Below are 22,015 nucleotides of genomic sequence, written 5' to 3'. Positions count from 1 at the left end.
TGACAAGTTGACAAACACAAAATTAAGAGAATATATGATGTCATTGATTTACAAAAAATATATACTTATTACAAAACAGTGTCCCTTTAAGTATTTAGTAAAATAATATACCTCAGTATGAGGTACAAATGAATACAAATGAACCATGCCTATCAACACATCTTGAAGTCCCACCAAAGAACAAATAGGGTGATAACATTTTACTACATGCACATGTTGTGAGGCCAGTTTAAGTATGTAATAATATAATATATATAGCTGATCTATACTATATTTTGAGGTGAAATGGCACACTTCAACAAAAGGATTTACAATTACCCTCCAGACTGTGTTGAACTCCACCATTTATAGCCTTGCAGTGACAAACAATCTTATTATGAGATTTATCTTCACCCCAACTGGGCTTGAGGATCAACATGCTTCTTCTCCTTCTCCTGCGCTTCCCAACTGAAATAATAACCCCGTCGATTATGGTTAAAACGTGGTGTCAGCCCCGATATGATTGAAAAAAGAGCCCTGTTGTGCATAATGGAAACTCCCGAGTCCGGTTCGGGATACATAAAGGCAAGGAGTGAAAGAGACTTCGATCAGGGCTCTCTGGTTTGAATTACTCACTCACTGTTTAATGGATCTTTGAGGCTTGTGCTTGACGCAGTGAGGAGCTGCATTTCTTTTATTCCCGAGACCAACAGAACCCTGGATTTTTCATCAGAAACCTGCTGCCTCCTTGAAAATGTCTTGGTGACATAGGGTTCCAGTTTTTGATCGGGAAAGGCTAGAGGGATTCTGCTCCGCTGTTGTAAGCAGGTAAGAGCTTAAATGTTTCTGGTTAGTGGAGGAATGCTGTACTCTAATACGCTTCAATGCCGCAGTTAACACAATACGACTATATTCTACAACATATTCAATGTACACGTTTTAGTCGTGTCTTAAAATATCGGCACGGTACATTGAAAGTTAACGATGTGAAAGTGATTGCATTTTATTAGCAAGAATAGTTTTCACACATGAGCCATATTCCAATGGCTCTGTGTGTTAGCAACACATTGTAGCATATCACTTATCCTTGAGTTAACTGTAGAAAATGTAGAACTGGTTTGAAGTTGCATATGCATGCATAAAACTTAAACAAATGTTGCACATGCCTTTATGGTGACATGCCTAGTTTAAGTTGTTTGGAATGTTTTATTTGATCAGTGAACGATCAAATCTAGGCATTTAAACTGTAGCACGTTAAAAAAATAATATTCACGTAGAGTGGTTTCTAAGTTATTGGATATAGCTAGGTTTATAATAATCTGTCCTATATAGAGAAATACACAACCATGTTGACTAAATAGAAAATCAGCGTTGCCATCCCCCAAAACATCTTGATCTTATCCAATTTCATGTTCATTGTATGTAATATGCAATTGTAATGCAAAAGTAAAAGGGACGCCAACATTGAAGTAGCCACTATTGCCTGAAATGCATTTCAGCACCATGGACAGCGAACGGACTCTCTTTACCGCTAGAGTTCGCCTTGAACCATATAATATATTTCTCCCATGGCTTCGCTTCATGGGTTTTCTGAGAATTACATGACAACTGTGTTACTTTCCTATAGAATTAAATTGTGAAAAATGTGCTTAATGTACACTAGTGCGCAGATCCTTGCTGACGTCAAGGCGACACTTTATCGGATAATTTCTCAGAGGTTTTAAACGTTCAGAATTTGAGTTTGCATGCAGAATGGTAGGTTACAGAATAAGCAACATACTGTATTACATCCAGAGTACAGCCCGATGTGCTAGGCGCGCCAAGTCCGTGAGGACACGAGGAACTGACCCAGTCAACAGGGCTAATCTGTACCGGTGAGTCTACATGACATACCCTACAGTACGCAGAAATACTTAGCCTACTGTAACATATTGCTGCACCATGTGCAGTTAAATATCGCAGGTATAATTAATCGGTGACTATGTAGACTCTAGGTTGCATGCCTCTGAGCATGGTAATACGTTTTGTAATTCATGTGAAATAAGGGGTTGTGACGTATATAAACACCCAGACAGGCTATGTTAGGGTATGGATTTATCCCCATAAAAGTAACATCAGATGATTGAATTATCTCAGAGATTTTGGAATGCAGTTGATTTTATTCAATGACAAATATTTGTTTATATCCTGTGATTCATATCCAATGTCACAAATTCATATGGTTGAAGTCAGACCTACACAAACAACAATATGACCGTCTATGGACATAGGCAGTGCTAGTGCATGGGACAGGGGGTGCAGCCTACATCTACTTGGTTGAATATAAGGCGTCTTTGCTATTCATCTTGTATGCAAATGTATATTGTATAGCCTAGGTGTTTGTAAATATTGTTTACAAATCTTGTTGCAATATCTGTCTATCGGTCTTTTTTTGTGCAAATCTTCTTATTATTGACCAATATGCAAATAGTGTATATTGTATTATTTTTGCGGATCAACTGCACCACTTTGATGAATGTGTGACATTGATAATGAAATTCTAAATTGATTCACGATATTGAGTAGGCCTTTTTTGCATGAGGGCTGAGAAAGTGGTGGTTCGCTTACAAAGGTTGCCATGACAAGAGCCTAATGCTCAGCTGATACTCAGCCAAACATATTACGACAACAGCTTGAGCTGTTGTGTATAGTGGAGCATAAACCCTCGGCTTACACAGTTGACAAGTAAAATAAAAGGTATACTCATCTGTTACGCGCGCACATGGGACTTGGCACAAGTGCTATATCAATATGTTGAACGAAACATGTATGCATAAAGACAGTAGGCTACGATGACAATAATTAAAACAAATCTATGTTTTTATTTCTTCCTCTTGTTTACCACTCATTTTCATGACACCATTTACTTTCCACGTCTTTGTAAATAGTGGTGGGATGAGCAACCTAACTTGATATATGCAGCTAAACCGGGAGAGTTTTGACGATTTTAAAACATCCTCACACAGTTTCATAGCTGCTGTCGCTGGAGCTTTACCTCACATTAGCATCCCGCATCTCCCTTTTCCTGTCCCTGTCTTTCTTATCTTGATTATGCAGCTTGAAGATTGAGTCAGCTATTTTGTATGTGGAAGAGAGTTAGATCGTGCTGCGGATACTGAAAAGAAGTACAGCTTCTCATCACGGTAAGGAGTGGAGGAGACGGAGCTGTCCTGTTTCGATATTGCCATTGGAAAAAGACATACAGTACTTTCAAAAAGTATTCACACCCCTTGACGTTTTCCACATTTAGTTGTGTTACAGACTGAATTAAAAATGTATTACATTTTGATTTTGTGTCACAGGTCTAGAGATAATAACCCATAATGTCAAAGTGGAATTAGGCTTTTGAAATGTTTACAAAGTAATAAAAATGAAAATCTTGAGTCAATAAGTATTCAACCCCTTAGTTATGGCAAGGCTAGATACGTTCAGAAGTAAACATTTGCTTAACAAGTCACATAATGAGTTGCATGGACTCACTCTGTGTGCAATATTGTTTAACATGATTTTGTACCCCACACATACAATTATCTGTCATGTCCCTGAATCTGTGTTTGTGAATTTCAAACACAGATACAACCACAACTACCAGGGAGGTTTTCCAATGCCTCACAAAGAAGGCACCTATTGGTAGAAAAAAAGAAGACATTGAATATCCCTTTGATCATGATGAAATTATTAATTACATGTTGGATGGTGTATCAATACACCCAGTCACTACATAGATACAGGCGTCCTTCTTAACTCAGTTGCCGGAGAGGAAGGAAACCGCTCAGGGAATTCACCATGAGGACAATGGTGATTTTAAAACAGTTGCACAGTTTAATGGCTGTGATAGGACAAAACTGAGGATGGATCGACAACAATGTAGTTAGTTCACAACACTAACATAAATTACAGATTTAAAGCGTTATAACACAATAAATTCACTGAGTACCACTCTTCATAATTTTAAGCATGGTGGTAGCTGCATCATGTTATGGTATGCTTGTGATTGCCAAGGACTAAGGAGTTTTTTATGATAAAAATAAACAGAATACAGCGACAAGCAAAGGCAAAATCCTAGAGGAAAATCTGGTTCAGTCGGCTTTCCAACAGACACCGTGAGACAAATGTACCTTTCAGCAGGACAATAACCTAAAATACCAGGACAAATCTACACTGGATTTGCTTACTAACACAACATCTAATATTCCTGAGTGGCGTAGACACAGTTTTGATTTAAATCAACATTAAAATCTATGGCAAGACTTGAAAATGTCTGTCTAGCAATGATCAACATTCAACTTGACAGAGCATGAAGAATTTTACAAATAATTCTGGGCAAATAACTTACAATCCAGGTGTGCAACGCACTTAGAGACTTACCCAAAAATACTTACAGCTGTAATCGTCGCCAAAGGTGCTTCTACAAAGTATTGACTTAGGGGTGTGAATACAAAATGTGAAATAATTTAGGGGGTATGAATACTTTCTGAAGCCAATGTAAGTAGTGATGCTTATGATGAGCATGATGATGATGATGTGTCTACTGGTGGTGATAGGTTGTCAATTTAGTAAACTCATGCATAACGTTGTGAGGACATAGTACCTTTAATCCGGCATGGTAACTGGTGATTTCCTGGACAAGGCAACAAAGCATTATTCTGTTGTTGAAAAAAAGTGATATAAAGTACTACATAATAAGGAATCATACAGAAGATAAAAGAAAGCATGACTGTAGAAAGCATGACTGTAGAAGGCATCTATGCTGTAGAAGGCATCTATGCTTTGTTTCAGAATTGATTGCAGTAGATGCGCTGCATGTTGTAGAGTAGTTACCTAAGCATGACATACTGGCGTGCTCAAACCCAGATGCTCTGGGTATATGGTTAACAATGTGTAAAGTGTAATCAAAGAGACCAGTCATGCTTTGTAGACAGAGCTAAGAAACATATGGTAGAACAGCATGCCAAAATCTGCAGTTACAATACCACAATACTGTAGCGGCCCCAGCATCAGTACGACATCAGTATCCTCCTCAATAGGGCCTCTTAGTGGAATGTCTCAAGCCTCTACACGCTCTACACAGACGCAAGATTCAGTATTGCAATGCCGTTTTTCATCACAAAAGGGGAAGCTCCTTGTAACACATGAAAATTGAGAGTGAGACATGCCTTATTTGACATGGAGAGGTGGGAAGCTAAAAGGGCTAGCTAGCTTGCTATGTTTTTAGCCGGGCTAAAGTCAGCTAGCCAACTACTACTAGCAAGGGAAGGTGACTCTTCCTTGCTTTCACAAAATTAAAAGACAAAAATAAAAAACTTTGCTTATCGCTCCCCTGTGAATGTGAGTGGGAATGGTAAGGATTTCATGTTACCAAAAGGTTTTCGCTACTCCAAATATCCCACTCCGCCCACGTGTATGCACGTAGACCAACGGAGTGAAGCTTGTAGTAATGTTTAGGTGTTGGATTGGCAGCTGAGAGGTCATGAAGTCCCATTTGGTCTAACCCAGAAGTGAGTTGGTGCTGCTGTGAGAGCATCAGTACTGGGCCTTGGCCTGAGGGACCATCACGCAGAGAAGCATAGGACCTGCAGCGATCACAGACTCAATACAACACCAACAATCTTGTCAAGAGGTTAAGACCTGTTGGTGTTATAGTTTATAGTACTGATAACTTTGAGTCCAGTTATGGCTACAATACGGTGTCATGAATAGCTGTTTGCATTGAGTGTTGACTAGTATGTGGACAAACCAAGAGATTTTGAGTGAGACCAGCATAACCCAAGTCAGCTTCATCACCAAGAGGTGTCTTGGTAAATTATGCAGTAACACCAGCTGGAATCTATAACAATCAGATTTGTTTTTTCCATATTAATGCAGTGGGCATACTACGTTATGTGCTTTACTTTGCCTATTTCATCTCACCTCATACGGATGAGAAATAGGATTAGGCCTGCTATGGAAAAAATATATCTGAGATGCTATCATGTCAAACATGTTACAAGGCAGGATTATGAGAAAAGTTGGTGTAATTGTGAAATAATCATCTTTTAAATTCAGACAAGATAATTAAATGGCACATGTGAGGGAAGTGTCTGTGGTGCTAATAGGATATCAGCTTGAAGTAGCACATGTGCTGCAATTCCTCCCTCTCCTTTGGGATAACAAGCATCCCACTGGGCACACTATGACATTTCAACGTGGGTAATTGGGTCATATTTGCTGAGAGACGTTGATCAATGAAATTACAGCCTATATTCACCGATTCAAAAAGACAGCCAAAAGTTAGTTGAATGCCCAATGTGGTATTGCTATTCTTTCAACAATCTAAAAGCTCAACCAAATTAAAATGGAACACAATGTCGGGTGTGTGGTTTAGTTGTCACCCAAATGTCTACCCCTGTGCTTTCAACCATTATTTAAACCAATCATTACATTTGAAATCAACCAGAGCTTGAAACCCGAGGCCTATTGTATTGTCTATTTCTGGTTGAATTCTGGGTTGAAATGAAACAATTGCTGTTGATGACTTTGCAAATACTATATAGGTCTAAATAGCAACATTGATGATATACTGTAAGTGATAAAGTATGGTCACATTTCATTTTCTCTGTTAAAACCTACCGTTATGGAATAACTTTGACAGCAACATTGAATCTATTTAGTTTTAGATGTTCTCAACAATTATTCTCAAAATAGTACATTGGCAATGGTCAGTGACACATATCTTAGCTAAACAGGGCTGGGCTTGGTTAACAACCTGGATGGGAGACCAAAGAGGTGCTGTTGATATATCAATTCTCTTTTAGGACTTATTTTTTTCTGATAGTGGATATAATGCTGAAGATCTGACGTTGTTTTAAAGGTGAACATGACATATATGAACATTGATCAAATATATTTCAAGGTTTGTCTATGCTGAAATGCTGGTTACCATGATGACATAACCACCCTCAAAACAAGTTTCACCCTCAAAACAAGTTTCACCCTCAAAACAAGTTTCACTCTCAAAACAACAGCTTTGATGACTTTTTCAAATCCAATGTGTTTTCCATGTCACAATTCGTTGACAAATTCCGTCGAAACAACGTTGATTCAACCAGTTTGTGCCCAGTGGGATGTGCCTTTGATAAATGTCTTTCATTATCATACGCAGACTGTAATCTGTTTGTTTGAAATGGATGGAAATGATTGGTGAATTAAATTGTAAATGTTGACAGTGTTTGAAACCCCTCCATTATAGTCAACATCACACCCTGCCTCTTGTCATTTAAAGACAATGAACACTGTGACACAGGCATTGTACCACACTGTGGTGGCATATGCTAGACTGAGACACAGTTCTGTAGTCAAACTACATCCGTTTAAATTAAAGGTGAGATTCCAGTTTGCAAATCCCAACTGAAGAAACTGCGTAGTTCTATACTATGAAACACAAGTTAAACATTTCATTGAAACATGGAGGGTCTATACATGCCTCTGATTTGAAGGACATGTTTGTCATATAGGCATTGTCTGAATTGTATCTCGGGACAATTGAAATCCAAAATAAGTCTATTGACAGTCCCTGAGCATTCAGTGGCAAGAAACAATATGACTGAGGGTTGAGGACTTTCTGTATCTAATGGAGCCTGGAAGTTGCAGATAAGCTGGAAATACAAAGCTGATGTCCTAAAGCTGGATGGTTGCCCTTGGGTGCAGTTGTATTTCAGTCCTGCAAAACAAAGATGGCACAATTGCCGAGATAGTATCTTTTAGAAAGCATACAAAATGTCATTCGAAAACTTCCCCTTGAAGAGGGCAGCTTGTTTGACTCATTAACTGTGTATGGCGTTTACTGAGCTGTGACCTGGACCCATCTCAAGAAGAAATGTGTTGGCGTTTACTTAGGAGACTTTATTGAAGGTGGCAGAGATGGCCATTTAGATCCCTGATACATCTAGAAACTAATGGGATGCAAAACAAATTTTGCTTCCAGTGTCAGTTTCAGAGTGTTGTTGGGTTTACGAATAAGTGCTGTCTCCAGTTCACAAAGGTATAATTTCCTCAAGATCACTGTTGTTTAAAAGCAGTTGAGCCCCTGATCATGCTGTACAACCCTGATGAGGAAGAGTGTCCATGTGAAAAGGAGACAGATAAATTATAATAGGAGTCTAATTGTTGAGAAGATTTCCTTCGCAGGGGTTGGCTCGGGGGGGGGGGTAATTTTAATCAGTCACAACTCATATACGAGTGCACAAAGATGAAAATCGTTCTGGTGTGCCAGGCAGCCTCATGCTGACTGCTTTATGACGGAAGAAAACCTTTAGAAAACAAGCATCACACAAGTGGCACGGCAGCGAGGCATATTGAACGCCCCCCCTTGTCCCCCTCTCCCTTGCCATCTTCTCTGCAAGTAATTACAGGGCAGCGCTACAAAATACCACGGGGGCTGTATACCTGCAGGCTAAAGCACCGCATGGGTTGATGAATATTCTGTGCATGAGAACCCATTAAAACTGGCGATACATAACGGGTTTGTCAATGTGCTCACTTCAGAGGCTTTCTTATTGATCTGGCTTTTTTGAGTGAGTGTACGAGAAAAAGCATTTCCTTCCTTCACTGAATGACATACTCTTGGATGACGGAATGTGCATATGAGGCACACTGCAGAAATTCAGGGTGAAAAGGTCAACCTCATCATACAGAGGAAAGATAAAGCAATGTATGTACATGGCAAGAAACTGTCAGAAATAGTAACAATAATAGCAGATGTATTATTTTAAAAATATATTAAATCAGGAATAACAACACCACATCTTTTTTGTTTACTTGTTTTAAAAACCCGTCAAAAACATTTTTCTTCAATACATTATACAGTAGTCCTATGCATACATTGACAAATGACATGAACATTGTCGTTTTGAAACAGCACACTGTCTGTGAAGTCTCGAAAACATTGTTTTTGTCAATGCGTTATGCATATCAGATGATAGGATAAGCTAAAGAAGTTGAAGCCAAATATATTGATGTTGTCCATATTGTTTAGTTGTATAGCAAAATATGTGTTCCACTAGGTATGATGCTCGAGTCTATCATTCACCCTTAAGTGAAGGTGGGACCAACACACACACACACACACACACACACACACACACACACACACACACACACACACACACACACACACACACACACACACACACACACACACACACACACACACACACACACACACACACACACACACACACACACACACACACACACACACACACACACACACACACACAAACATCCTGTTCCATGAAAAGACCTCAGGAGTAAGACCCACAAAGTCCAAATGATTCTGGTTCCTCTGTAGCTCGGAAATACATTTTTCACATAGAAATGTGTGTTATAGATCTGTAATTCTCATTGAAAGCAAGTCTAAGAAGCAATATCTGTTCTATGTGCGCTATTTCGTTTTTGGGTCTTTTACTTTAGATTTTGTACACAAGCTTCGAAAAGCTGAAAATGTTATATTTGGTTATGGAAAATATATTTCACAACGGTTTAGATGGTACAATGATTCTCTATACTATACTTGCTTGTTTTGTCACAAACTGAAATTAAGCGAATTTTAGCAACCACAAAAAAAGGTGAACCATCAGTAAGTCTTAAAAAAATGTACATTTAGAAATGTAGTGAATTTGCTATGTCTTACTTCAGGAAAATATATCTGTATTGGCTGAAGTCTAACATCTCCCCTTTAGATGAGATTGGATTCATGATAGTTTGATAATTACAGGAAATGCATGTATGGTATTAGGTGTGCGAATCAGAACTGTAAATATAGGATTTAATATAGTCTATTGTCTTTACAAATCAGCAGTCTCTCAGCAAGATCATGTAATAGATCATTAAGATAAACACTTGCCTACCTAGATGGATTGTTCATACAGAGTTCCATCACAGTGTAGGTGGGTGAATCACTTTGCAGTAATGGCTGAGGTTCCGGCAGAGAGGTGAGTGTGCACTGCCCAACCCTGTGCTGCATGTTTTCAAGCCGTGGAAGTGCCACACCCTCCTCATCATAATCAATACTTATCTCTCTCTCTTTGAATGTCAAGTGATCACATTGCCTCAAATCTGCCCCTGTGCATGCTAATGCTGTGGATAGATGCTTGTCTTTGCCTGAGAGAGATTCTATGATGGATCAGATTGACAGTGCTTTCAGTTTTTAAGTGAATTATTAAGAGATGAAATGCAATGTGAAATCCATGCAATAGTATATGTCTGTGGTGTTTAGTATGGATCTATATGTGTAGGCTTTTGATGATACACACCCTGTAAAGCAATTGGTATCTGTTTTTTTTATGATGCAGAGCATTACTCCCATTGGTATGTACAGCCAAACAGCGGAGACAACAGGTATGTTTTAAAAAGTGAAGTCAATGGAACAAGTGTGATTTGATGGAGACAGCCTCACTGCCATCTGCAATGAAATACTTCCTCCCTCTGGAATGGATTGTCTAATACTGTAACGGCTCTCGTTTGTAGAATGAAGAGTGGACCAAGGCGCAGCGTGGTAGGCGTACATCGTCTTTTTATTGATGACACCAAAACAAAATAACAAAGACGAATAAACGAAAGCGAACAGTTCTGTCAGGCACAGACACTAAACAGAAAACAAGATCCCACAAAACCCAAAAGGAAAATGACAACTTATCAACAAATCAGAGACAACGATAGACAGCTGCCTCTGATTGGGAAACTCACACGGCCAAAAACAAAGAAATAGAAAACAGACTTTCCCACCCGAGTCACACCCTGACCTAACCAAATATAGAAAATAATAAGGAACTCTAAGGTCAGGGCGTGACAAATACCCTGCTTATCTAATTAATAACGTGCTTGTCTGCTAAACAGACAAGGAAAAGTTGACAAAATATGAACATTACACACTGTAATTCTATCTATTCTACTGTGGGAATTCAAGAGAGCGAAGGAGAAACTGAATTGAAAGGAACTCATTGCCTTAGAGAAAAGTCCAAATTGGCGCTGCCGCCGCCGCAGCACAGCAGCAGACAGACGCGGTAATGTTTTCCCCCTTTTGATATCATGTAGCTGCACTCCCACCCATATGTAAGGCTCATTTACACACGTCGAGCCTGGCTTGTTTATCAGTACAAACTATACTTCCGCCCCATCTGACAAATCACAACGGGTTATTCTTTCAACCTCCGTTTTGCATCTTTGCATGGCCATCGCTGATGGGTAATCTGGCGCCTGTGGCTATGAAGAAAACACTCTCCCTTTGATTTCAGAAGATGTCTTATCTCGCCCGTCGTCAGGGAATGAAAGGTAATGCTTTACCCATAAGGGATCTTCGTCGGAAGATTGACTTAGTTCATTGCCCTGCACATTTATTAATTACCAACAGAGAAATTCAAGGATAACTCCTGGATTAGGGACATTAAAAGTAAGGAGATTTCAAAGATGTTGGTTCCTTCGGGACAGTGGTCACGAAACAATGTTCCTTCTTTTTCCTTCTTTCATGAAGCTGTGCAATATCAAAGTCTCTAACGTCTTAATATGAATTGTGTGGTTGCTATATTTAAAGAGTTGCAGTTGTTGACCATAGATGGACCACATCCCTTTGTATCATAGTGTTTTATTACCAGTAAAGCATTTAACTGGATTCGTGTGATGCATTTTCATAATGAAGAGTAATGCTACACAGGTGGCTGTTGGTGATGAACCATTTCATCCAATGGCAAATGCTTGATTCCTCCGATAGGCCACCGTGCGGCTGTCGAGGCAGAGTGCTTTAATCTGGCAAAAAAAGAGAATAAATCATCAACATCTGCTGTGCGAGGGTTAAGCCCATCTGTTCAACTACTGGGAGCCCTCTGGTGTCGAAGGTCTAAGTGGTTTTCCCTCTCTCTTACAAATGGATCTCCAAACAAAACAAAACTATGATTCATGAATATTCATTTGGAGCACCATCAATAGTGTCTGTCCTGGTCCAGTGAGGTGTTTGGATGGGCGTGTGGCTAGATGAGCACCCCTCTGATGGATGAGGTGAGGCAGTGAACAGTGGTGACAGCGCCGCTAGAGCCATGCTATCATCAGTCATAGGTAATGTGAGCAGGTTTCGTGAAGCATGACCTCTATGTTGAGCCTCTATGAGCAACTTTTGTCCTCAGACATAGCATCAGTAACCACAGTCTCACACCAGACCAGAGAACGGGGATGACACTTGACATCAATGCCTACGTCATTTGAAGAAAGGTGATCGATAGCTTACAAAGCCATGGACAGGGAGCTACGTTTTCATGTGCGACATCCATGTTCTCAATTCAGTCCCATTTTTAGGGGCACCATTTAGGACCTAAAGTCCCTTTTTAAGGTAGTGAGATAATCAAGCAAATGTATTTTAAATTATATTGACTGCAGACGGATAAACAGCTGTAGCTTTAATGTGTCTCTCAATTTCTAAGAGTCTCTAAGCACTTCTGTCAAGATGCACCATAAATCAAAATTCTGGCCCGCTGAGGCTTCGCAATTACCTAAGCTCAAGTATCGATTCATAATTAAAGACTTTTAGAGTTTTAAAATCATTCATGCAATGTCCGCATTTGGAGTTAAGATGTTAACTGTTCTCCTCCTCCTGCCCCTGCCCACCCAGACCCCCCCCCCTCCTTTATGTACATTTCTATTTACGTTTATTTGTAATATTATCCATGTTTTTATTATATATATATTTTTATTTTATTTCAATGCATTGTTAAAGTTTGGCGCTCAAGAATTACATCTGCAACTATATACATGTGACTATTAAGCTAATCTAATCTAACCTAAACTCAGGATTTCCATCAGTATTACTGGAGGAATCTAATGGATTGTCAACAAGAGAGTGAAGAGAGAGCATTGTTACCATAGAAACGGCCTCTAAACATACTAGCATCTACTTGTTAAAATGTGCCAGTATTCACACCGTTTGCCGGCCACAGTGTATGATAACAATTATGTTGGAGAGCATGCTTTACTTACTGGCCCTCCCTCTTCCTTATACTGTATTATGGAAAACATGTCATTACATTATAATGTAGTGGTCTTTCAACTGCTCTTGCCATTCGTAGCGCATATGAAATAAAACATGATTTGCATATTGATTTGTTTGTAGAACGGTAGTGTTGTCATGATTTGCAGTACTGTCAAGTATTGTGTGTGTTGAAACCCTTGAAAAAAATGTAAATAAAACTTAACTTTGGAATAAAGTAATCCTTTTTTGTCCCAGTATAGAAACAGTTTCTGTTGTCACTATTGATTTGGCTGAGGTCTTTAAGAGCATGTAGACCACAGCCTAGTCATTTCCAAAGAAGTGGCCGCCCAGATGATGATCGATTGCAGAGTAATGAAGGTGGACACAGCATTGCGCTTTCAGGGCAACAACTTCACAGCAACACCAAATGAATGAAATACATTTAGCTCACTATATGTTGTGTGCACTGAGCAATGAAGTCGACCCCTTTCCGTGCCAAGTGTGGAGAGTGGCGTTGCACAGAGCCATGCATCATGATTCAGATCAGACTCTAGATTTCTCTCAGCAGTTGCAGTGCCTAGTGAAAGCCGACCCACCCCTTGCACAGTCTTCACATTTTGCTGACGTGAAATGTTACATTAGGAAATACATTTGATTTATTTCCTACCGATGTACACAACCTACTCCACAAGTGAAATAACTATTATAGAACATTGTCCAAATGAATACAAATAATAAACATGTATTGATTACTTATATTAGTACTTGGTGAAAATACATTTTGCAGTCATTACAGCTGTGATTCATTTTGATGAAGATCCTTCCAAACTTGCACAACTCTCAGGGCAACAAATAACCATTGTTTTTGTCAAAAGTGCTCAAGCTCAGTACATTTGGTTGGGAATCGTTGATGGACAGCAATATTCACACCTTGTCTCTGATTTTCAAGTCAGGACTGGGACTGGACCATTCAGGAACACTCAACACCTCTTTATCATTAGAATCTGTTTAGTCCGGTTGTAACTGTACAACTCTATCCCAGGGTTAGGTTTTCAGGAGACTAGGGCGGGTTTTCCTCTTTTAACCTGGGCTTTGTTACTTTCATATTTATTTTGATTCTGACAAACGTCCCAGTCCCTGCCAGTGACGGGCATACTGTATGTATAACATAATGCTGACAAACTTCCCAGTCCCTGCCAGTGACGGGCATACTGTATGTATAACATAATGCTGACAAACTTCCCAGTCCCTGCCAGTGACGGGCATACTGTATGTATAACATAATGCTGACAAACTTCCCAGTCCCTGCCAGTGACGGGCATACTGTATGTATAACATAATGCTGACAAACTTCCCAGTCCCTGCCAGTGACGGGCATACTGTATGTATAACATAATGCTGACAAACTTCCCAGTCCCTGCCAGTGACGGGCATACTGTATGTATAACATAATGCTGACAAACTTCCCAGTCCCTGCCAGTGACGGGCATACTGTATGTATAACATAATGCTGACAAACTTCCCAGTCCCTGCCAGTGACGGGCATACTGTATGTATAACATAATGCTGCCACCACAATACTTGGAAATACAGAGTATCAAACACATTGCATTCACTCCACATTCACTCCACATTCACTCCACATTCACTCCCCATTCACTCCACATTCACTCCACATTCACTCCACATTCACTCCACATTCACTCCACATTCACTCCACATTCACTCCACATTCACTCCACATTCACTCCACATTCACTCCACATTCACTCCACATTACTGGCCTCCATGACAATGTCAAAAATAATGAATCCACTCCAAATAATCTGTTCTGTTTGCAACAAGGCCATTAAGTAATACTGCAAGACAATTTGGCAAATAAATACATTTTGGGTCTAAATGAAAAACTACAGGTTTGGGACAAACCCAAAACAACACAACACAGAGTGAAATAATTGTGGTGGCAGCATCAGGTCAGTGGCAGAACTGGGGTTTTTCAAGACTTAAAGAAATAGGAAAGCAGCAAAGCCAAGGTAAAAAGTTAGAGGAAAACCTGTCTTAGTCTTCCGAAAACATAACCCTGAGATCAAATTCAAAATATCAGCGGGACAATTTCCCAAATGTTAATGCCAAAGACATACCAGAATGGCTTTCCAAGAGGTGTTGAGTGTTCCTGAGTGGTCCAGTCTCAGTCCTGACTTAAATTAGATTGAATATTGCTGTCCATCAATGATTCCTAACCAAATTTACTGAGCTTGAGCTATCGTGGCAAAAACAATAAACATATGTTGCCCTAAGAGTGCAAAGATGTTAGAATCTCATTCAAAATGATTCACAGCTGTAATGGCTGCCAAAGGTGCTTCCTCCAAGGGGCTGTGAAGACATGTGCAATCAAGACATCTTCGTCTTTGTGTTATTCATTTTGTAATAAAATAAAAACAAATCTTTCACTTTGAAATTGTGGAGTAGGTTACGTAGATCTTTAGAAAAAAAAACATCTAAATGTCATTCCTTTTTAGATTCAATTTGAAGGCAGCAAAAGACTGTGAAGAGTGTGCAATCGGTGGGTAGACTTTCACTAGGCACTGTAACTGGTGCATGTTCTGTAGACAGGAGCCACACACATTTCAATATTTACATGATGCAACCGCCATGAGCGAAGCCATGCAGTGTCACTTAACCAGAGGAAGGAACAACATCTCTATGTATATAACTCATTTTCCTTCCCGCCCATGTGATGCAGGAATAGGCAAACATCTTGGCAGCATGCTAGGTTCTTTGCAAAGATCCCTTTTTTAATGATTATTATTCAGGCCGACAGCTGGCAAGAATAGTGGTGCTTCCACAGCTGCGGCGCATCAATCTGATGGTCCACCTGTTGTCTCCTCACTCGTACGCCCTGCGCTGCTCGTTAAACAGTGCTGCCTTTCAGGCCGCATCAGCTCAGCCTGGTGATCACCCACTGTGAGACCAGAGCACTGAGAGAGAGGGAGAGGAGAGGGAGAAAGGAGAGAGAGAGGTGCCAGATTGCTGAGCCTTTGAGGTGTTATCCCCGAGATAAATGTGGAGATCTGTGTAAATCCTGCATGTCAATTATGCCATCCTACCTTTTTAGCAAGACCACGTGAATCTTTGTGCCGAGCCAGTGTGAGACAGGGAAGAGAAATATAGAAGGATATGTCCATATCAAGGGGACATGGAGATAGATTTCTAAACTATTTTGCCTTGCAAAAATATTAGAATTCACTCGCCAACTCTCAGCTAAGAACCTTTTGGACTTCAAATGATATTCTTAATTAATGTGCACCAGTCTGGTTTTAGGCCTGGACAAAGCACCATTGAAGCAGCTATGCTTGTCTTAGATTCGGTGTTAAATTACTTATTTCATAGGAATGACTATGCTGACACATTTATAGACCTATCTAAGGCCTTTGATACTGTCGACCATCTCCTACTCATTCAAAGGTTCTCTGAAATGGGCCTCGACCATGTGTCTTGCAAGTGGTTTGGGAACTATCTGTCAGACAGTACACAATGTGTGCTTTCTGATGGTGTCAAGTTACCCGGATAGTAATAAAGGTGTCCTGCCGGGGATGATTGTGGGACCTGTCCTCTACCGTATAGAAATATTATTGGTCCTTCTGCAAAAACCTGCAATATTCATCTGTATGCAGATGGCACTGTTATGTACGTTATTGCCCCTACTGGTGACCAGGCTGTTAGACCTGCAATCTGATTTTCTTGCCTGGCAGAAAGACCGTGCTGATTCAAATTGGCACTTAATGCGGGAAAAACTGAATGTATGATGTTTTCTAATTCTCAGAGAAATATTTCAGATGGTCTAGACATTTATGCCTATAAATATCGATGCTTTTTGACATTTAAAAACATACGGATGAGCTAGGTAAGAAGCAGCGATTTATAGAAATAGATCCCGCCTCTGTCTAAACAGAAGGACACAGGTTGTACAGGCAACCTTCCTGCCAGCTCTTGATTATGGGGACGCCATTTATCAGAAAGCAGCAGCCACTACTCTAAAACCCTTGGATACAGCGTGCTTATCACAGGTGACAAGTTTAATACTCATCACTGCATCCTTTATCAAAAGGTCAGCTGGACCTCCTAAATTCCTGTAGATCACTTCATTTCTCCCATTTTGTTTACAAAGCTCTGCGGCACACGCTTCTAAAACATCTCACTTCTCTGTTAAAGTAGAAAAATACGAGGCACCAAACCCGCTCACAGGGTTGGTTAACTCCTGAGGTCCCTCGTGTCTCTACCAACCTGGTAAATCAGCCTTTAGTTTTAACGCACCACATGTTTGGAAAAATTTGAATCCTCATTACATCTTGAATGCCTGGTGCCAATAGTGTAGTTTAGAACGAGGAATGAATTCACTGTGGTTTGCGAGCATTTTGGTTGATTGGAATAATTGATTGGTGTTGTTGAAATGTAGTGTATCTGTTGTATTTTGTGGCGTCTTTTTCCCCCTGTTTTATTGAATTATCATGTTGACTTGTGAATTGTTTGTTCTCAGGGCACGATAGAGAATGAGAATGCAAGTTAAAAGTTACATTTATGAAACCAAATCCATTTGGAATCCACATCTGTGTTAGAATCAGCCTTCTTAAATTCATCTGCACCCCCTGCAAGTCTTCGGTTTCCTTATTAGTATTATTGCAGGGACTGGACCTTTACCCTTTGTACCCACGGCCAGTAACCCGATGGCCATGTTGTAGGTTAACAACTGCACACCATAATCACATTCCTGGATCATAATTAACCATGTCTGATTGCATTTTCTAATTTAATTCACTTAAATATGACCAGATTAAAGGATGTTTGATCTTTGAATTAACCAGCGACTAGTATTATTTATTTATCCACCAACAGTATCATTTACGCAATGTGAGGTATGCATTCCATTACTTCTTTCCAGTAATAAGAGTGTAAACACATCCCTAGAAACACAGAAGTAAATACGGGCATCTAAAGTGGTCTGTGATGCATAAATTAAGTTGGCACATTAATCACACCATAGAAGAAGGCTGAGAATCCAATTAATTATCTTTGATACTCCTATAAGATCTGGAGCTGATTATCAACTGTAATCCCTTCTGACCACCATGGAAAGCCACATTACCCCAAACACAGGAACCTGTTTCATCCTGCAGGGGCAGAAGAAAGTAAACCACGGCCGATGCTCGGCTTTGGCCCCTGTTATTTCTGAGATTTAAGGTCAACAACTGTATCGTTATAATACTGTCTAATCTGATGTTCACGGCTAAATGCTCATCCTGGGTGTTACGTGCCCATGTCTGTTTACTTTTAATTAGGCCGGTTTTGGGCTTTCGCTTCTCATTACCCTGGCTGTTTAGTGAGCTCCAGCATTATCAGCTGTGCTGAGACAGGGCTGGGTCTACCAGGGAGAGATAGCAATGTCTCAGTATTTATAGTATACTGCTGGTCTCAGCTTGCTAAGAGCATATCTGAAGCCTGAAGGCATGCCGAATAGTGAACCGCATGACCAAGGGAGGCGCAACCATGGTGGTTAAATATGCAACAGGCTCTGCTCTCCAACTCATTTCCACAGGATCAGGAACCTATAGGCCTTCACCTGCAATCCCTCTACTGTGAGGAGACACACTGTAGACACACATCGCTTTGAGCACACCTCCCTTTCCACTTCGATGACTCCTCACGTCAACTCCGTGAACCTGTCCAACAGAAATGAGCCAAGGCGTGTCACGTGACACATTCATCTTTTATTTAATCACTGTTAAAGAGGGATGGAACGTGGCACTGCTTCTCTTTCATTCAAAATGAAACATGACTGCGTCAGTCTTTTCACTTCGGCAGAATAATAGTGGGACATAAAAGCTTTTCATGCGTATTTGTGCGTCATGGTCTCTCCGGGTAGAAGTGGCAAAGTCAGTGGGTTTAAGTGTGTGTGGACTACACTCTTAGAAAAAAATCTAGCAATCAATCAATCAAATGTATTTATAAAGCCCTTTTTACATCAGCCGGTGTCACAAAGTGCTGTACAGAAACCCAGCCTAAAACCCCAAACAGCAAGCAATGCAGATGTAGAAGCGCGGTGGCTAGGAAAAACTCCCTAGAAAGGCAGGAACCTAGGAAGAAACCTAGAGAGGAACCAGGCTCTGAGGGGTGGCCAGTCCTCTTCTGGCTGTGCCGGGTTGAGAAATAAAGGGTTCCAAAAGGGTTCTTCGGCTCTCCCCATAGGAGAACCCTTTTTGGTTCCAGGTAGAACTCTTTTGTGTTCCATGGAGAACACTCTGTGTGAAATGTTCTACATGTAACTCAAAATAGTTCTGGCCTAAACCAAAAAGGGTTCTTCAAAGGGTTCTCCAAATGGGGACAGCGAAAGAACCCTCTTAGGTTCTAGAGAGCGTCTTTTTGAGAGGTCCAGGCTGTGAGCCCTGGGGCTGTAATGGAACTACTACAGTCGTGGGGGTTGCTGTCTGTGTCTTTGTGATTTCTCCACCTAGCAGACTGTTTGCGTTCATAACACGCACAACATCCTGTTTTGGTTTGTCTTGTTGCAGGATCCTAGATTTGTATGGTTTGACAATGGTTTGTGTCATTTCATGTCCACCTGTGTTAATTTCATTATGTATTGCCAAGTAAGAGCTTGAAAATATTACCTTGAAAGATGTGGACTAATTCAATCCCTTAGATACACAGCCAGAGGGGGTGAAATGTGTCACTCACTGCACGTTCACAAACAGAGATATTCATGTCCTTAAAACTGCATGGGGTAGTCCATAGAGATCCTTTCTAATTTCTAATTCTGTGGGGTCGTCTTTCTATCTCATATGAGGATGAAAACATGTATTTTTTTTGTTGGGGAGACAAAGTTGTGCGGCATGATGCACCAACATACATATGTGATTTTCATGATCAGCAGACATTTTTCTTGCGTGCCAAAATGCTAACTTGTCCAAATCTCCTGGGTGTTTATATACTTCCTGAGATGTTTCATTTACTGTCAGACAGCATCAGAATCTCAGCCTTTTGAGACAACATTCTTTTCTTTTTGTGGATATTTTTTTGGGGAATACCTGTGTGTTTAGAACAAAGACAATCTATGAAGCGTTTTTTCGTTAGATGTTAAACAATGTACGTCCTTGAGTGTTTTGTGGTTTGACTTCCAGATATGGAGCCCTAGTCTGTCTATTGCTCTACCTGTGATGTGAATGTTAAAATCCTAACACTCTTGGCTTCCTCCGGCTTCTCAAACACATTAACAAAACGATGGTCTCTGGCCTGATGTTTTTTTGATGCAGGCAGTTTTGGTGAATTGGCAGCACAGGTACATAGGACTGTACTGAAACGCAATAGCCAAGTATCAGAGAAAGAGGCTCTTGTGGAATTACATAACAGTGCCTCTCTCACAACCCTGTGCCAGTGCCAGTGATAGCCGTGAAACACCAGCTAGGCTGGGCCTCTTTTCTCTCTCTAATGCCTCCGGCAACAACCTCCCCTAGTAACCCGTCCTCCATTTGTCTTTGGCCCCTATTTAGAGATGTGCTCATTTCATACGGTTAAGCTGTTAGTTGTACAATTCTGTCCTTGACTCATTCTGTACACTGTGTTATTTGCAATGATTTAATACAGTTGGCGTTGTGTATGATTCTACAACGTGAATGTAACAATTATACCGTCCTTAGGAGCAACTAAGGAGTTCTAGGGCATATTGTCAGTAGGCAGCATGATAGACGCTACAGTGACAGTCACAACATTATGTTGGAACATTTGGAAGGCAGCTGAGAACCCTGCAGAGCTTTGGCAGAGTCAATTGTTATATACCCCTCAAACCTAGCTCTGGACCTCGAAGCCTGTTCCACTGCGTTTTTTCATTGTTTCCCTCTAATCGGGCACTGATTTAGACCTGGGACACCAGGTATGGGTAATTCATTATCAGGTAGAACAGAAAACCAGCAAGCTCCAGACCTCATAGGGTAAGAGTTGAATACTCCTGTTATAGACAAACGACTTCCTGTGAATGTTCAGAGTTTAGTGGTGGAGATGTTATTCTCCCATATTGTTACTTCCTGTAACGTCCACTCATGTGGTTATTATATATTACATAATGCTACCTATTATGGTCTATAATAGAGGAGCAAAGTGCTCCTGAATGAATTGACGTGGAGGAACCTGAACGACTGTGAGGGGGGCTCTACGTCCACGAATGCTCTGCTGAGGCTAGCTGCAAGCTGTAAGCTCTCCCATGCACTCGTCTGAATTACCTGTCGGCATCGATTAGAGGGTGTCAGCATGGACGGTATCTTGGATTTTCTAGCCTTCAGAATTAAGATAATCTCCCGCCGCGCTGTTTGTGATGCCCCTTGTTGACCCTCCTCTGTTTGCTCTGCTGTTGGTCCCCCAGCGCTAATATCCTGCAGCCACACACAGCCAATCTCTCCACCACACACACTCTCGTCTGTTCCTGTCTCCACTCTGTCCCCAATCCTCATCTCCTCTCACCTTATCTTTCACTTCTTATTTTCATTTGTTCTTATCTCCCCTCCCCTCGTTTACCTCACTTGTCACTTTTCATTCGTCCTCACCTTTACTCTCCACACCTCTCTCTCTCCCCCCCCTCTCTCTCTCTCTCTCTCTCTCTCTCTCTCTCTCTCTCTCTCTCTCTCTCTCTCAGAATGGTAGATACAATATGTTGGCAGGGAATTCTAAAGTGTGCCTTTTTACCATGCAGAGGCAGACATCTAGATCGTTTAGTACATGATATTGGTTTGAAAAGGGTCAAATAGCTCAATTGAAAATGGTCCATTAGCATTGAAGTGCAAAGTCCAAATGTAAGTGTTTAGTCAGTAGCAAAATATCACAGTTCATGGTCATTTTTCAGGAAACAGTCATTTTAGCTCTATATGAAACACTAGTCTTGTATCTAACCTGAAATGAGTGTCAAGTTAAAATGGTGTGCAAAGGTTGATTTGATGTTACATCATTATTCCTATCCTG

General features: G+C 40.6%; 1 protein-coding gene across 1 annotated transcript in view; it reads left to right on the top strand.

Moving 5' to 3' along the window:
* The first annotated feature begins 559 nt into the window (after window positions 1-559).
* LOC118384783 (protein ELFN1-like) overlaps window positions 560-22,015 on the top strand; it is an 82,544-nt gene continuing 61,088 nt past the window's right edge. Inside the window, exon 1 of the mRNA XM_035771513.2 lies at window positions 560-807. The gene's annotated coding sequence lies outside the window, so the exon portion shown is untranslated. The remainder of the gene's footprint in view (window positions 808-22,015) is intronic.

This window comes from Oncorhynchus keta, chromosome 32, assembly GCF_023373465.1.
Source record: "Oncorhynchus keta strain PuntledgeMale-10-30-2019 chromosome 32, Oket_V2, whole genome shotgun sequence".
Lineage (NCBI taxonomy): Eukaryota > Metazoa > Chordata > Actinopteri > Salmoniformes > Salmonidae > Oncorhynchus > Oncorhynchus keta.
This window is presented reverse-complemented; position numbering and strand designations above follow the sequence as displayed.